An 18,319-nucleotide genomic window follows, 5' to 3' on the forward strand; every position below is an offset into this window, starting at 1 on the left:
AATCATGTTTTAAACACATTATTCATATGCTGGCCGATCTTACAAACTGCGCTTACTTAACGATTTTTTTTTTAAAAGTTAGTAGAGAGAAATATCTCAACCCACCATCTTTCATGTTTTGATTGTGCTTTCTGATCAAACCAGAGCTTCTTAACGCTAGAAATTCTTGGGTGGCAGGCAGTGTTAATTTTGGTGGCAAATTTCAATTTCGTTTTAGTCATAATCTTTTGACTAAAAAGCCGTTTTAGTTGTATTTTGGTCATTTGAATTGTTTTAGTTTCATTTTAGTCGACTAAATCTCTAGTAGATTTTAGTCTACACGACTGAAATAAAGCCTCTATCTGTCTCTTTCGCCCCTTCCCCAGCCCCTCTGTGTCTCTCTCCCAAGCACTGGTCTGTCTCTTTTGCCCCTCTGTGCAGTGTTAATTTTGGTGGACTATTACTAAAACGACATTTCAATTTAGTGTTAGTCAGTCTTTTGACAAAAATGCCATATTGGTTTTAGTCGTATTTTAGTCATCTATAGTGTTTTGGTTTAATCAACTAAAATTGTTAGTCGACAAAATTAATACTGGTGGCAGGGCTATGGGCTCAGTGAGTTTGGACGTGTAAACATGCAGTGGTGCTAACGGTGTGTAACACAGTGGTGGATGAAACTTGCCTCTTCCAAAACACGCTATACACCTGGAACAACATAACTAACCATTCCTCAAAGCCTGATGTACAGAAGGAAGAACTACCTCCCACCGAAAACGCGCCACATATAGCTGACGCAACACATATACAACTCACCCAGCAGAACCCTCCCACCACCAGTGGGCACATATCATACACACACATAACACACAGACCGCAAAACGCAGCAGGGAAGATGCCTAAAAGCCTTGGAACACCATCTTTGACCATTCTAGATATCACTTACATAACTCCCCAAATAAAAGCAACAACCGCTTCCCTATTAGACCGAATAAAAGGGAACACACATCAAATCGGCACCTAATAAATTAACGGGGACGACAAAACGCTAAACATTGGCAGCACAGGCTCCGAACCCAAAGCATAACTAACGGATAAGGCAGGATCGCAAATTGAGAACGAACACTAGTTTCGGAGATAGATGCTCTGTGCCCCTCGGAGAGGTACGGAATGAGGGGCATGGAAAAGGTTCGGCTAACAAGCCAAAAGAACCAGGGGATCAAATTACAACTTTGATCCTCGACCTAGTAAAGAACCTTAACACGATGCGGATAGTATCATCAAACTGATGATATGTTGGAGACCTGCGTGTCCCAAAATACAAATCTTCTTAACGTATGTATTGACTGTTTGAACAACTTCTCAATAAAAATTGATTTACAAAAAAAACTAACCATTCCTCAAAACTAGTAGTACTGCAAGTTTCCTCCATTTCTGCACTGTTGAGGTCCAAAATGGCGCCAATAAGCCGCCATCTCCAACCGCGTCCTCGCAGGCCAGTGACATCACCTCTGTATTGGTGAGATCACTTGCAGCAGCTACTGATATCTCAATCAAAAACATCTTTCGCTAAGATAGCCAGAGATATAAGAACAGATATTCAGGCCATCAAAGATAGCACAGCTCATCTGGAAGAAAAGGCGTTGGAGCGAATAGAGGCCCACAATTACCTCACAGGCGCCTATACTGCCATGGAAAATAAAATACACTAGAAGAGAAGATAGCGGACCATGAAGACCGGGACTGGTGCAATAATATGCGAATACGTGTTATACCAGAGGATTTTAAGCTGCAAGATCTCGCTGACTTTGGCAAGCAAATGTTTCACAGTTTGGTTTCAGACCTGCCAGAACAAGCCTTATTGTTGCTTGACCCCACTCCCTGATGGCCCAAGCCTAAAACGTTTACAGACACAGTCCCATGGGATATCATTACAAAGGTACATTAATTTACTGCCAAAGAAAAGTGATGCAGGTCTCTAGGGCCTGAGTACTATAAGGAGGCCATGCTGATAGTCAACTGTTCCTTGACCTTTCCTCCCCTATCATGCTAAAACGAAAGGCATTCGCTCCAATAAATGGGAATTCCCTGTCAAGCTTATTAAAAAGAACGTCTCCGATAAAAACATTACGTCCCCAGAGAAACACCGAAAACGGCTTCTCCACTGGAACTTTGCCGTCAGTGAGGCCCCTCCATTAGCTTCCTCTCCACGAGTCCCAAGTGTCTGGCAGAAAGTTGCGTCTGCCAACTGAACTTGGCCTGATTAAAAGCATGGTACGGATGTATGGAAGTGCAGTACATATTTTAACGGTTCGTGGGTAGGCCCTCGCCGGATGGAGGTTCATATGAAACAAGTTTTGAGTTTTTACAGCCTGCTTGGGCCTTATTCGGTAAGCTTAAAACTGGCCTACAGTTTCAAATAAGGTACAGTCACTACAGTTAGGGATCGACCGATTATCGGTTTTACCGATATAATCGGCCGATATTCGGTATTTTCGGCAATATCGGTATCGGCCAATAGGGATACCGATATTGCCGATAATACCTCCCAGGACCGCCAGGCTCATTACAAGCCCGGCGGTCCTGGGGAGAGCGGGCAGCAAGCGTTTACACACCTCCCAGCAGCTCCTCCAGCTCCCCAGTGTAAATCTTGCGAGACCCGCGGCCAGCTCTGACGGCCGCTGGTCTCGCGAAATTTGCACTGGGGAGCTGGAGGAGCTGCTGGGAGGTGAGTAAACGCTTGCTGCCCCCCCTCCCACAGCTAAGCCAATGCCACTGGACCACCAGGGATTAACATATTCCCCCCTCCCTGGCAAGGCAACAAGCAGGGAGGGGGGACAACAAAAAACAAATAATAAATATATATATATATATATATATATATATATATACATACTTTTTTTATATAAAAATTAAAAAAATATTTAATAAAAAAAATGCCCCCTCACACATACACTCTATTATACACATACACTACACACACACACTGTGTATATATTTCAATAGTGTGTGTGTATAATAATGCAGTGTGTGTTTGTATAGTGTGTGTGTATAATAATGCAGTGTGTGTTTGTATAGTGTGTGTGTATATATAATTCAGTGTGTGTGTATAATAATGCAGTGTGTTTGTATAGTGTGTGTGTATAATGCAGTGTGTGTTTGTATAGTGTGTGTATATATAATTCAGTGTGTGTATAATGCAGTGTGTGTTTGTAATGCAGTGTGTTTGTATAGTGCACACTACACAAACACACTGCATTATAAACACACACACACACACACACACTACATTATATACACACACACACTATACACACACTAAATTATATACACACTGAATTATATACACACACTATACAAACACTGCATTATATACACACACACTATACAAACACACACACTATATTATAAACACACACACACTATACAAACACACTGCATTATATACACACATTATACAAACACACTGCATTATATACACACATTATACAAACACACTGCATTATATACACAGTGTGTTTGTGTAGTGTGTTTATATAATGCACACTACACACACTCTGCATTATATACATACACTATACAAACACTCTGCATTATATAAACACACTACATTCACTATACACACACTGCACAAATACGCACACTACACAAACACGCACACTACACAAACACGCACACTTTGCATTTAGTATATACAGCATTCACTTTACGCACACACTGCATTCACTTTACGCACACTACCTACACACTACACAAACACTGCTTTCAAATGCACACTGCATCCATTACACACACACACTAGACAAATACACACTGCATCCACTACACACACACACTAGACAAATACACACTGCATCCACTACACACACACACACTAGACAAATACACACTGCATCCACTACACACACACACTAGACAAATACACACTGCATCCACTACACACACACACTAGACAAATACACACTGCATCCACTACACACACACACTAGACAAATACACACTGCATCCACTACACACACACACTAGACAAATACACACTGCATCCACCACACACACTAGACAAATACACACTGCATCCACTACACACACTAGACAAATACACACTGCATCCACTACACACACACACTAGACAAATACACACTGCATCCACCACACACACTAGACAAATACACACTGCATCCACTACACACACTAGACAAATACACACTGCATCCACTACACACACTAGACAAATACACACTGCATCCACTACACACACTAGACAAATACACACTGCATCCACTACACACACTAGACAAATACACACTGCATCCACTACACACACTAGACAAATACACACTGCATCCACTACACACACTAGACAAATACACACTGCATCCACTACACACACTAGACAAATACACACTGCATCCACTACACACACTAGACAAATACACACTGCATCCACTACACACACTAGACAAATACACACTGCATCCACTACACACACTAGACAAATACACACTGCATCCACTACACTCACACTGCATCCACAACACTCACACTGCATCCACAACACTCACACTGCATCCACAACACTCACACTGCATCCACAACACTCACACTGCATCCACAACACTCACACTGCATCCACAACACTCACACTGCATCCACAACACTCACACTACACAAACACTGCATCCACTACACGTGGCATGTATATTTTGTGCATTTACCTTTAGAAATAGTTTTTATTTTCCAAAATGGTAAATGTACAGAATATCGGCAAATTATATCGGCTATCGGCCTAAAAGTTCACAGAATATCGGTATCGGCTTTAAAAAATCAATATCGGTCGATCCCTAGGTAGTGACTAAAGGCTGTGGCTCCACAAGACACATTTTTACACCTGTCACCTTAAGGGAAGTTCCCATTTAAACCACCAATCCGTTACTATGTGCACCATGGTCTAATGATCCTAAATGCTTTAACGTATATAGTTGGTTAGTTTTAGAGGGGCACGGGGGGAGGGGCGAAGGAGACAGAGGCTTTAACTAAACCCATTCGATTTTAGTCATGTTGACTTAAATCTACTGGAGGTTTAGTAGACTAAAACTAAACCAATTCAGATGTCTAAAATACTACTAAAACTGCCTTTTTAGTCAAAAGACTGACGAAAACTAAATTGTAATTTGCCGCCAACATTAACACGGGTTGTGTTTTCGTTTTCTTCCTTTTTCCCCCCTTTCCTTTGTTATGTATTATGTACACCTAACATGACTCTGTCTGTTCAGAATACATAATACATTGTATCCTCTGTATGTTATATCATAAAAATCAATATACAGATAATAAAAAATAAAATAAAAAAATTCTTCCAGTGACATTTGATGTGTGGGAGAAGTGGACTTTGACCTTTTGTGTACAATTTTGGAATTTGTGAGTGTGAAAGGCAACACCTCTCTCATAGTAAACAAACCTCTTTGTAACAATATATTCAGCCTCCATTTACAATCTAACGTTTCGAGTGCGATGGAAAATATTTTCTCCATTCAAAAGTGAATGCGTCATATGTTCTCCTCTTTTCAAATATGTTATAGAGATCATGTTCTAGGTAGTGTTACAAATATCATTTTGGACATATACAGAAAAATTAAACCTTGACAGGGCAGTGTAAGTACCATAACCACTTCAGAAGCATTACGTGTAATGTTGCCATCCCATAGTTTTGTCAAATCATTTAGTATATGCTGTTAGTGGGTTACCATTGCCTTCCTGGTTGGAGATAATCATACTTTATAATGTGGAATTGTAGTTTCTATGTTATCAATATGGCTTATGGGTGCTGAGAATAGCTCCTACCTTTGCCACACTTTCCCCTATATTGTTTGCCAAACATTTCTAAGACCGCACCCATGCACTGTAACAATTACACTGAGCTGTAGTGGTGCTTAGAGTGCCCTTTAAGCAGTAGTTGCAATTGTTTATTTAACTATGTAGACCTTTTTAGGAACTTCCTTAGGATAGGAATAAAAATGTCCACTAGCCATTGGTGAGTAAAAATTTAGCCAGGTTTAGTAGAATTTTACCCTTGGTGAGTCTGCCATGGACCCCCTCAGGCTTGCAGAGGTGAGTACGTTTAAGACTTGACTAGTGGCGACAGACTTTACATTTTAAGCCCATCTGTAGGTGATGGTTGCTTGATTCAGTTCCACATGAAGACCTAAGATGTTCAGTTATGGTGACAATTGAAGAAAATGTGGAGCTTTGGTAGTGTGTGAGGGTTTCAGGTGAGGTCCCCACCCTTCCAAGCCCTGTGATAAACATGGAGCATGGTCTTCTGGGTAACCAACATCTGACCAACTGCTGGTGAAGATCTCTCACTTTCCCTTGAAAGTGAATAGCCTGAGGAGAGGATTTCTGTATTTTTTTTGTATGTGTGATGAATTCTTGTTCCTTCCTTGCCTGGGGTGTCTCTTTAACTCTTTAAGTAATGAAAAGACTCCCTAAAAGAGAATCGTGAGAACAAGAGGTCATGCTGTGAGCTAAAAGGGTGGGTAACTTAAGGTGAACATTAGGCAATCCACTGTCAGAGAAAAGATGATGATGTATGATGTGAGCTTACAATGCATAAGATAGACCCATGGCAGGTCCTGATCTGTAAATTCAAATCTGCATTACTCCTCTCAGATATACCTTGGTATACTAAACCTGGCTATCTCCATGGCCTTTCGCAAGATTAATGCTATATAAACCGTGTGCTTTTTATTTGTACTTTTATTGACTGGTACAAAGGGATCATGCAGTTAACCCCTATTAGTTTTGGAATCTAGAGCATTTTAGCAAGCCGAAGTACTTTAGGGGTTTGAAGTGTCCCTTTAACATCAACTTGACAACATTTTTGTATGTTTCATCACCTCTTTTTGATGCATATTGTACATAGTTATTTCCAGATCTATTATTCTCATGCCCTTGTTCAAGAGTACTTGTAAGTACATACTTAAGCTCCACACTCACTGTTCTGTTTGTATTCTGTTTTGCAACTTACTTTCAATAAAATCTTATTGACAACAAACCGGTATTATTAACCCTGTGATTTAATGAAAATGGAAGCCGTGGCTAGAGGACTAGCCGTGTCACAAGCCATATGGTTTCACTTCTAGAACATTTTAATTTGTTCCTCGTTTTTTTTTTCCTTCCCCTGAGTTAAGGGCCATCTGTCCAGTAAGGGCAGGTCAGGCATGTCCCAAGGCGGTGCTTTTAACATCTCTGCAGTGTTTGTATTCTTAATTTAGTCTGTTTATTTCCAGGTTGTGTGTGTTCTAAAATAGGCCTGTGTCAGGCAGGGTTCCGGGCAGCATGTGTGCGACAGCCGTGCATTCCACAGATCGCAGGTCAGCAGTCGCAGTCCGGCTTCCAGTGGGCCAGCATGCAGTGCAGTGTAGGGACAAGCAGGACTGGAGGGATGTTCCATTGGAGATCTATAGCTGGGTGGGTCACGTCCTATTACATCTAACCCCCTATAACAGAGGATTTGCTCTTAACTTTCAAAAGATCAGTTTTCCCATAGATGAAAGCATTGGTAGCACTTTGAAGTTTATTATGTTATCTAAGTAGGGAAATATACTGTGTGTATAGATGCATTTTCCAGTTATGGTCATTTATGTACTTGAATGGACAACTTGCAGTGAGTCTGTCATCGTTCAAACTAATACCAAGCAAATTCTAAGCCGGTGATGGCTAAACTTTTCACTGTAGGTATTTGTGGACACAGTATAAGGAACAAGGTAAATTGAAAAGTAGACCTAATTGGTCAAAAAAGAAAGGGCGCCCCCTAGTGCATAACTATACATATATACAAAGAAATATAAAACATAACCTTTAATAATGGCTGTAGTAAAATACTCTAGGAGTTTTTTCTAGGAGTTTTAGAAAAAAATATACTTAAAATAGGAGGATATGTGTCTGGAAGGGGATAATTATCCTAAGGGAATCACCTAGAGGATATTGAGCTAGATAAAGCTAGAAATCCCCCCAACCTGTATAATCCATCTCACAGTAGCAATCCCTCATGGAATTGTCAAGATATAAGTAGAGCGCCTCTGCAGTCACTACATACAATCCCTATAATACTTGCTTAAAGCGAAGGTAACCCAATCAATCTCTCCGCTTTACAGGTTCATATAGACTGTAGTGTCCTTTGAACTCAGAATAAACAAGTCTTGGATCAGGCGTGGGTAGGTTTATCTGTTAAACTACAACTCCCATAATGCTTTGCCGGACTAAACGCTGGGGATCTCTGTCTTGCTTGCATGGCTATTATGACCCAGCTCCTATACAAGCAGAATAACATAAATACAAATCTTCTTTTACTAGATATAAAAACACAGGCAATCTGAAAACACCTTCGTAATACATGCCACAAAATCTCACATGATCAATAAAGCAATAACAGTGTTACTGGCAAACTTGCTACAAAAGCAAAATAGACCGGGCCATAAGGGCAAACACAATATAATGCACAATCCAAATACCGGGACAATACTGATACGATCCATCTTACCATGAAGTGAAAACCAATGATAGCACATAGAATCACTAGTACCTTTTATGATTTCTACAACATTCATTGTCCAGAATGCAGAAAGCAGGGGATATAACCCCTTACGGAGTGCAAACATGTGGGACCCTTCTTGCTTCTAATAGTGAACGCAGCCTGGTGTTATAGGCCCAAACCCTATCACGTATCTAGTTTGTCCACTATACAGTTGATCCTCAACAACAGTTGATCCTCAAGTTCATGCGAAATGGGATGTCCGCCTTTGTGATCATGAACTAAAAAGATCTTTGAGAAACGTGCATGTTTCTTTCTTTAATTATTTGTCCCTTTTGTGACACTTTGCAGTAACGGAACGCATTGAAAGACCAATCGACTAATCCTGTTTTCAATGCTATAGCCTTAATATAGTTAGGAATGGTTGTTTTTTAGACCGTCACTTAAAGAGAGTTATTGGAGAAATGGAAATGAAGAATTATGTATTGGGCCAGTCTTAAAGGTCATATTGCAGGAAGTCATTTTACAATAATAGTTGTCTAGTAATAGGTTTCTTGGATTAGAAAACCTGACTTCAATTTTGCAAGTTAGTTGAATGCACGCTGCAACCTGATGTTTAGTAAATAAACTTTATTTTTTTTTCTGTGTTTATAGCATAGTCATGCCAGTTGGATCATATAGGTCCTCCTGGGACGTTTCCCTTTTACAACTGTGGTCATATAGAAAGCTCCAACTACACTGGCAGTGCTGGCCATGTCCATATGCTTAAAATATGTTCCCGGAGTTTTTAAATGGAACTTTGAAGACTCCAGTGTGATGTCCATCAATTGTGAAATAAAGCCTGTCTCCTTCGATAACCCTTACCCTAATAAAAGGACAGTTTTGTATGTGCACTGTGCCGTAGAACCCGGCAGGAAATGTATTGTTCATTCAGAATTATGCCGGGCTTGGTATGCCAGTCCCGACACTGTGCAGCTGGAAACACCTGTTCCAGATCTATTACCAGCAGTAAAATCACCAGAGCGTGTACGACACAGCAAGGGAGGTTACTGAAGTCAACAGTAATTTTAAAAAACAAGGATATTTCCTTGTCATCCCAGCTGTCAAAATGTGACCTTGTAAGCTTTAATTATTTTTGGTTGTGTGTTTCTAAACTTGTATTTGTAAATACATAAATTTTTTAATTTCTTTTTGACAATCTTTATTAAAGGGGCTTTATAGTGTCAGGAATACAAATGTGTATTCCTGACACCATAGGTCTAAATAGCAGTTAGACCTTTCCCGTAGGAAAGCATTGGGAAGCTATCGCGCATCTGCAGCAAAACACCGTGCTGCGCCAGCCTCCATGGATCGGATTTGTTGTCCCAGGACATACCACAGATACTCAATCGGATTGAGATCTGTAAAATGTGGGGGCCAAGGCCATATTAACTCTTTGCCATGTTCCTCAATCCATTCCAGAACAATTTTTGCTGGGTGGCAGAGTGCATTATCTTGATGAAAGCGACCACTGCCATCATGGAACACCATTGCCGTGAGTGTGGTGTGCATGGTTTGCAACAATCTCTAGGTATGTGGTACATGTCAAAGTAACATCCACTTGAATGCCAGGACCCATAGCTAAGATCATAGAACAGCCTCCACCAGCCTGCCTTCTTTCCATAGTGTATCTTGCTGCCATCTCTTTCCCAGGTAAACGCCACACTTGCACCTGACCCTCCATCTGATATAAAAGAAAGCATGATTGATCAGACCATGTAACCATCTTCCATTGGTCCATGGACAAGTTTTGACACTCTCCTCCCCATAAACGGTGTACTGTGTGTACTGACATCTTTCTATCATGGCCAGCATTAACCCCTTAAGGACCAAACTTCTGGAATAAAAGGGAATCATGACGTGTCACACACGTCATGTGTCCTTAAGGGGTTAAAGGACCACTATAGGCACCCAGACCACTTCAGCTTAATGAAGTGGTCTTCTGGGTGCCAGGTCCATCTAGGGTTAACCATTTCTTTTATAAACATAGCAGTTTCAGAGAAACTGCTATGTTTACCAATGGGTTAATGCAGCCTCTAGTGGCTGACTCATTGACAGCAGCTAGAGGCGCTTCCGCGCTTCTCAGATGACAGCGTCCATAGGAAAGCTTTCCTATGGACTGACTGGATGCGCGCGCGGCACCTGCCGCGCATGCGCATTCAGCCAATGACGGCGATATGGAGGAGGAGAGTTCCACCCCCTAGACCCCGGCGGGGGCAGGGGACCCTGAGGGTGGCGGCACCCTCAGGGCACTATAGTGCCAGGAAAACGAGTATGTTTTCCTGGCACTATAGTGGTCCTTTAAGTGTCTCAGTAATTTGAGCTACAGTAGCTCATCCGTGATTGGACCTTACGGGCCAGCCTTCGCACTGCAAATGCATCAGTGAGTTTTGAGTGCCCATGACCCTGAGGCCGATTCACCGGTTGTTCTTCCTCGCACCACTTTTCGTAGGTACTAGCCACTGCATCCCAGGAACACCCCACAAGACTTGCCATTTTGGAAATGCTCTGAACTAGTCGTCTAGCCATCACCATTTGGCCCTTGTCAAAGTCACTTGTGATGTGGAATTATTAAAAATTATTATTGTACTTGTATTGAATTATTGTACTAACTCCATTTTAACCTTATATTGTGACAATCCTCCATTTTGTCCTCCTAACCTGACTTCTTCAAATCCTCCATTTTGTCCTCATGACTTAACTTGTTCATTTTAAAACTACCTTACGTGACTGAACTTCTCAACCCAATTAATACAGTAGACAAAGACCGTGTTTCCTACAAGGACAAGTACCAGGAGGTGCTGGCTACTCCTTAAGACTTGCCGGCTACTCCTTAGGACTTGTAAGATAGTATAGTTTGAAGGCCACGAGAACACAGTAGTAATGAAATGTTCTATTCATAAGAGACCTTGCACCTGGACATGAGGCCTGATATCACTGACTGTGTAAAATGACGCTCAAGCCCCCCTTTCCACCGAGTAAACCTCATGCTGGGAAAGATGGCGCCTGAGCCTTCTGTCCACACCCTTGTCCAGAACAATACCACCTCCCGGTGGGAGGACACCTAGCTGGTCACTCAAACCCCTGAGCCAATTAATAATATTGGTGGGTGGACACGAAGTTAGTCACATAATGTTTAATCCAATCAATGATGTTTATTTGTTATTATCTGATATTCAATGATGATGTCATTTTGCTTTTAAAAAGATCTGCACAACTGTTTTCCAACCAGATTGTATTAAATTTTCTGAAGTGCTTTTAACCTGAACTCCATGTGTCAGTGTGAGCTTACTTCTGCGTATACGCAATTTAATCATCTCAGATTTGGACAGGAACAGATAGACATTTAAACATATTTGTTTATTTCTAAATTAATCTACATCACTTGGATCTTTTCGCTTGCCCATTTTTTCTCCTTCCAACACATGAAATTTAAGAACTGACTGTTCACTTGCAGCCTTAACAGGTGCCATTGTAACAATGTTGTTCACTTCACCTGTCAGTGGTTTTAATGTTTCAGCTGATCAGTTTATGGTGATTAGAAAATACTTTTTATAGCCATATTGAAGTTAATACTGGTTCTCCTTGTACATGCTTTGTTCTTTAACACCGTTTATGGCTTTTGGCTGTCAATATGTGGGAGCCCTATCTAACAGGATATCGTATAGAGAAAATAAAGAGATGTATTGAAGGGAAATGTGAGGAGGTAAAATCATTGCCCCGAGGCATTACTTCCTTTGCCCTGTGCTTGGAACTATGTGTAGGCAAAGGATTGAGTTTCACAGGAAGATCACAGTGGAATCAGTCTTCTGGCCGAGCCGCTGAGATCGAAATCTCTATGCTTTGTGAGCAGGCAATCACTGCTACCATTCCCATATTATAATGACGAGCACATCTTAAGGACTTATTTACTAAATTGGGAGGGAATTGCAAAATTTATGGGATAAAATAACTTACCTGGAGAATTATTCAAATACACTCATTGTGGCCTAAATTTCGCAACTCCGCAAATCCCTCGTTTGTGAAAAAAGAGATAATTTTATATCAAATTATAATTTAGCCTAAACTAGCTGTATGGAAGATATTTTTCTAGCTCTATTCCGGTAACTAGTAGATGTTGTTATTATTAAAATTATTTATAAAGCGCCAACAAGTTCCCGTAGCGCTGTACAATGGGTGGACTGAAAGACAAGTATTTGTAACCAGACAAATAGACGCACAGGAACAGAGGGATTGAGGGCTCTGCTCAATTATCTTACATATTAGGAGTGGGGTAATGTGACACAAAAGGTAAGGGTAGGGTAGAAAAGTAGGTTATTTGTAGGTATGTTGTTAAAGGGACACTATAGTCACCCACACCACTTCAGCTCAATGAAATGGTCTGGGTGCCAGGTCCCTCAGGTTTTAACCCTTCAGATGCAAACATAGCAGTTTCTGAGAAACTGCTATGTTTAAATTGCAGGGTTAAGACAGCCTCTAGTGGCTGTCTACCGGACAGCCACTAGAGGCGCATCTGCGAAGCTGGAGGCATATTATGCCTCCATCACGCAGAGTGTCCATAGGAAAGCATTGTGAAATGCTTTCCTATGGACACTTTGAATGCGCGCGCGGCACTGCCGCTCATGTGCATTCGGCTCCGCTGACGTCAGACGGGGGAGCTGACGTCGGCGAGGTAGGAGAGGTCACCAGCAGCGAGGGAGTCCTGCGCTGGAATAAGGTAAGCTGCTGAAGGGGTTTTAACCCCTTCAGCGCCACGGGAGGGGGACCCTATGGGTGGTAGCACCACCAGGGCACTATAGTGTCAGGAAAACCGCTATGTTTTCCTGACACTATAGTGATCCTTTAACCCCTTAAGGACACATGACATGTATGACATGTCATGATTCCCTTTTATTCCAGAAGTTTGGCCCTTGAGGGGTTAACAAGGTGCTAGTCTGCAGTGTGTATTTTGCCTGCAATGGAGAGTTAAAGAAACGTATTCCTGACCCTATAGTGTTAAAACCACCATATAGTCCCTTTGCCCCCCCCCCCCCTAAATATAGTAAAATCTTGCCTTTATTGCAATCTGCTGCTGCTGGCTCTGCCACTAATCTATCTCCTTGGCTGACCTCATCAGAAGTTGTGTTCTGAGCCAATCATAATGCTTTCACATTGGATTGTCTGGGACTGTCAAGGAGGCAAATTGAGGCAGAGCTAGCATAAGCCAAACACAGCCCTGGCCAATCCACATCTCCTCATAGAGATACTTTAAATAAAGGCATGTCTATGAGGAAAGTTCAGTATCTCCATGCAGAGGAGTTCAGACTCTCCATGCTGAATGTCAGTCACATTGTGCAGCATTGCCCCAGGAAGCACCTCTAGCAGCTATCTGAGGAGTGGCCAGTGGAGTTATCCCTAGACTGTAATGTAAACACTGCATTTTCTCTGAAAAGACAGTGTTTACTGCAAAAAGCATGAAGGAAATGTTTATACTCACCAGAACAAATACAGTAAACTGTAGTTGTTCTGGTGGTTATAGTGTCCCTTTAAAGATATGTACATTTTTAAGTGAATTCACACGTATTTGCTTACATATAAAGTGCTAGCCCTCAGGGATCTTCATGCACGTTTAGTTTTGAATCTTTATATTAACTTGCTATTTCACCAGCACAATATGTAAAATAGATTAACTAAAGTGAAATTTTGAAGCTGCTCACATCTATTGGTACACCGTTGCTACTTGATTATGTCAGTGGCTGATGCAGAATAGTTTTCTTTAGGTTTATAAGCATAACAGATATCCTATTCTTTCTATCTTATCACCCCTGAGTGATTGTATTTTTTATTAAGCACCTCTATGCTCTGTGGCTGAACAGTCAGGCATGAAATGCTGATGGAATTGGGACTGTACACATTCAGACAAAAGTCTACAAAGGAGATGAGGGCTCTTCTCATAAGAGCTTACAGTAAAGGGATTTTGAAGGTATTGATACAGGTGTGAGTGCCTTATGATGTGGCAATGCTAACAAAGTGAAACCTTGAGTGTTTTGGGATGGAGCCTTAAAGGGACACTATATCGTTAGGAATACATATCTAAATTCCTAATGCTATAGTCTTTATTCCCCTAGTTGGTTTTAGGTCCCCTGTAAGCACAATAAATAATTGTATTCATCTTCTAGCCTGTGCCATGTCTCCCTCGGCATTGTGGCAGACTCGTCCTCACATGATGTCATTCTGGAGCCGTGCCTACAGGATGACGGTCCAATCTAGTGCTCGTTATCGTCTCTTGATTCTTCAGAGCCCAAACTTTATGTGGCTGCCCAATCACAGACTGCCCAATGCAATGTGGCTGTCCAATCACAGACTTCCCAATGCAGCTCAATGAGAAGTCTTTGCAAGGCAGGTGCTCTGGGCAATTGTTTGCCTGTGAGCTAATCAACCAGGAAGTAACAGGACCGGTTGTTGACTGACAGCCAGGGGGGTGTGACAAGGTTAATTTATAACAGGGTGTGGCAAATTTGCTTTGCGTCTAAGAGCCAGCTAAAAAAGTTAGGAGCCAGATTTTTTTTAAAACTTACATAGCTTTATATTCAACAACAAAAATACAATTATTAAAGGGACACAAGTCACCAGGACCACTGCAGCTTAATGTAGTGGTTCTGGTGTCTATAGCCTGTCCCTGCAGGCTTTTCAATGTAAACAATGACTTTTCAGAGAAAAGGCTGTGTTTACATTGCTTCCTAGTGACACCTCTAGTGACCGTCACTCAGATGGTCAGTAGAGGAGCTTCCTGTGTCAGTGCTGCACAGTGTGCAGCACCTACATTCAGCATCTCCAGGCTCTGCATAGAGACGCTGGATGTTCTCCATAGAGATGCATTGATTCAATGCATCTTTATGAGGAGATGTTGATTGGTGCAGCATTTTGCAGCCAATTCTATGGGAAAACACTGGATTGGCTGAGATCATCAAGCCCGGGGGAGACCCGCATGGCATGGGAAAAAAAGGTGAGTGAAAACACCATTCCCTTGCGAATAGAAAGGGCCTGGTAATCTAAACACACAGACCATGACAGACAGACACATACCATGACAAACGCACACGTATATACCATGACGGATACACACACGCATACAATGAGACACAGACAGATACACACACACACACACACACTATGACAGACACACACACACACACACACACGTATACCATGACAGACAGACACACATGGGGTAGGGGAGCAGTGCAGCGACATCACAGCTCCCTCAGCGCCCGGCAGCAATACGCACAGCTAGCCGCCCGCCTGCACGATCCCTCAACTTATCGCCCGCCTTCTAAATTCTGCAGCTGGCCTCTCGCCTGCCGGGCTCACATATCCCAGACGCTATGTAAATATGCAAATTCCTAGGCTCTATGGCTACCTGGCGCCTGGGATTTGTTGAGCCTGATTTATAAAAGTGCAAATTTCTATTGAAATCTGGACTTTTTGTAAAATGAAAAAAAGAGATACTATTCACAGGAAGCTAAAGTGATTTAGGGGTCTAGAGTGTTTGTTAAGCCTCTAGCAAAACCATAACTAACTGAAATGACTCCAGTAAAACAATATATTAAGTTTGTAATTTAATTTTACATGTTTAATAATATTGAAGCAATGCTCAAGCTACATAGCTGCCAATCAGGAGTCCCATGTGCTTGTCATTTGTTACTTAAAATGACACTATAGGCACCCAGACGACTTCATGATAGTGATCTGGGTGCATGTTCCCAGGTCCCTTAACCCAGGAAAGGTAATTTTTGCAGTTTTTAATTAACTGCAATAATTATCTTTATGGCTTAACTCTACCAGACAGCCAGTAGAAAAACTTCCGGGCCGTTGGGCGACATTTGGTCGCCTAACTGACGCTGGACGTCATCACGCTGTGCATGAGGACATCCAGGGTCACCCGAAACTTCATAAGAATGCATTGTATAATGCTTCCCCATGAGGCTGTTCTAATGCGAGCGCGGCCATTGCCGTGCATGCGTATTAAGATTCCACCACCAGCTGACGTCAGCAGGGGAGGAGTGAAGGCGGACCCTGAGCAAGCACTGGACTGAGGTAAGTACCAGAAGGGTTTTTTAACCCCTTATGCACTGAGGGGGAGTCTATAGGGAGCTATAGTGCCAGGAAGGCACTATAGTGTTCCTTTAATGAAAATGGACAGAAGACTTTAACCCCTTAAGGACCAAACTTCTGGAATAAAAGGGAATCATGACATGTCACGCATGTCATGTGTCCTTAAGGGGTTAAATGTCACTTTCTTTGTAGAGGTGGCGGGCAACAAGGATGTGAGTTTGTCCATATTGTCCTCATTGTTGCCTAGAAAAACCATGAATTGATACAGTAAGAATGGAATTTTGGTCCGATTTAATGCTGCTGAAGCCCTCCCTGCATGGTCCTAGTGCCTGCTGCACAGTGCAAGCACATCTAATGTGATCATGCTGTGCTGCCCATTGGAGAACACTACACAATTACTTGGAGCCTTATAAATAATAGTAATAACATACACATAGATAGCCATCACCAGTTGGTTCACTGCTGATTAAACTCTTGTCAGTGATTAAAGCATTGTGAAAGATGTTATGTTTTCTGTGAGGTTCTTTTATAGTTGTGGTTAAAAGTCCGTGCTTATTTATTTATTTTCCTACTTACTTTTAGGGAAAGACGTCGCTGGGCGCTAGAAATAAGACGCTAATACATGTTTTCCCCTCTTCCAGTGACTGCATTTGATTAAGTAGCAATGCTTGCATTACATACTTGGTTGGCTTCAGTAATCAAAAACATGCAAAGCAAGCTCAAGAAAATCTGTAGGTCACTTAGCTCAGTAATTGATGCTTGACTTTGCCTCTCAGCACAGGTGGTTGTGAATTGCTGGGAGGTGTGTTTGTGTGCAAGTGGCTCTGGAGGGCAAGAACAGGCAACCTCTGACAGTTTCACCCCTGTGGTTCATGATCTCATGATTCATTGCCGTCCACTTCAATATATTAATTTAGTTCCCTCACTTCCTCCTGTCTTCTAACTTTTCTGCTATGGGACTTAGATATACTGTAATTCATTCTGTGATTGTGTTCTGTTAATTGTTTTGACTACTTCTAATACAGCACTGACATGCCATTTAAAGAAACAGTGGGACCCCATATCCCCTAGCATGTATGCTCATTTGAGCAGGTCCCTCCCCCTCTTCTGTTCCTGTGTGTCCAGCTAGTCTGGTTACAAATTCTTGTCTGTTAGTCAACCTATTGTACAGCGCTGCAGAATTTGTTGGCGCTTTATAAATAATAATAAAAACAACTTTACCTCTATGAATTCAACATAGGGCCACGGTCACACTTATAGGGGTTGAACCATTTAAAAAAAAATAGATCATGGCAATAAAAGAAACACTGTGGCCTGACTACAGCCCCAATAACTGCTTTGTCTTTATGAAGTTGTTACGGTGGCTGGAGTTATAGGTGATTATCAGTGTTTTTATTCAGTGGTGTAATTTCTTGAGATGTTGGTTACCCTTGAAAAAAATATTCCAAGTACCATAACCACTAAAGTGGTTTCAATGATTTGACGTCTTACCTTTGGTCCATGTGTCCCCTCTCCCCACCTCCACTACAGTCTTCGGAGAGCTGCAAGCTCTCTGTCTGAGCTAAGCATGGCAATGTCAGGTTTGGATCATCGATTAAAAGTGGTCAGCTGATGCTCTTAGCCAGTGAGCTAGCCCTGCACTGCAAAGTGTAGTTCTGGAAGCTGCTAAGCATGTGC

At 41.8% G+C, this 18,319-nt stretch overlaps 1 protein-coding gene across 2 annotated transcripts in view; it reads left to right on the forward strand.

Annotated features, from left to right (window-relative positions):
- CSTPP1 (centriolar satellite-associated tubulin polyglutamylase complex regulator 1) overlaps positions 1 to 18,319 on the forward strand; it is a 102,538-nt gene that overhangs the window by 37,010 nt on the left and 47,209 nt on the right. The window lies entirely within an intron of this gene.

Source organism: Pelobates fuscus, chromosome 12 (genome assembly GCF_036172605.1).
Source record: "Pelobates fuscus isolate aPelFus1 chromosome 12, aPelFus1.pri, whole genome shotgun sequence".
NCBI lineage: Eukaryota > Metazoa > Chordata > Amphibia > Anura > Pelobatidae > Pelobates > Pelobates fuscus.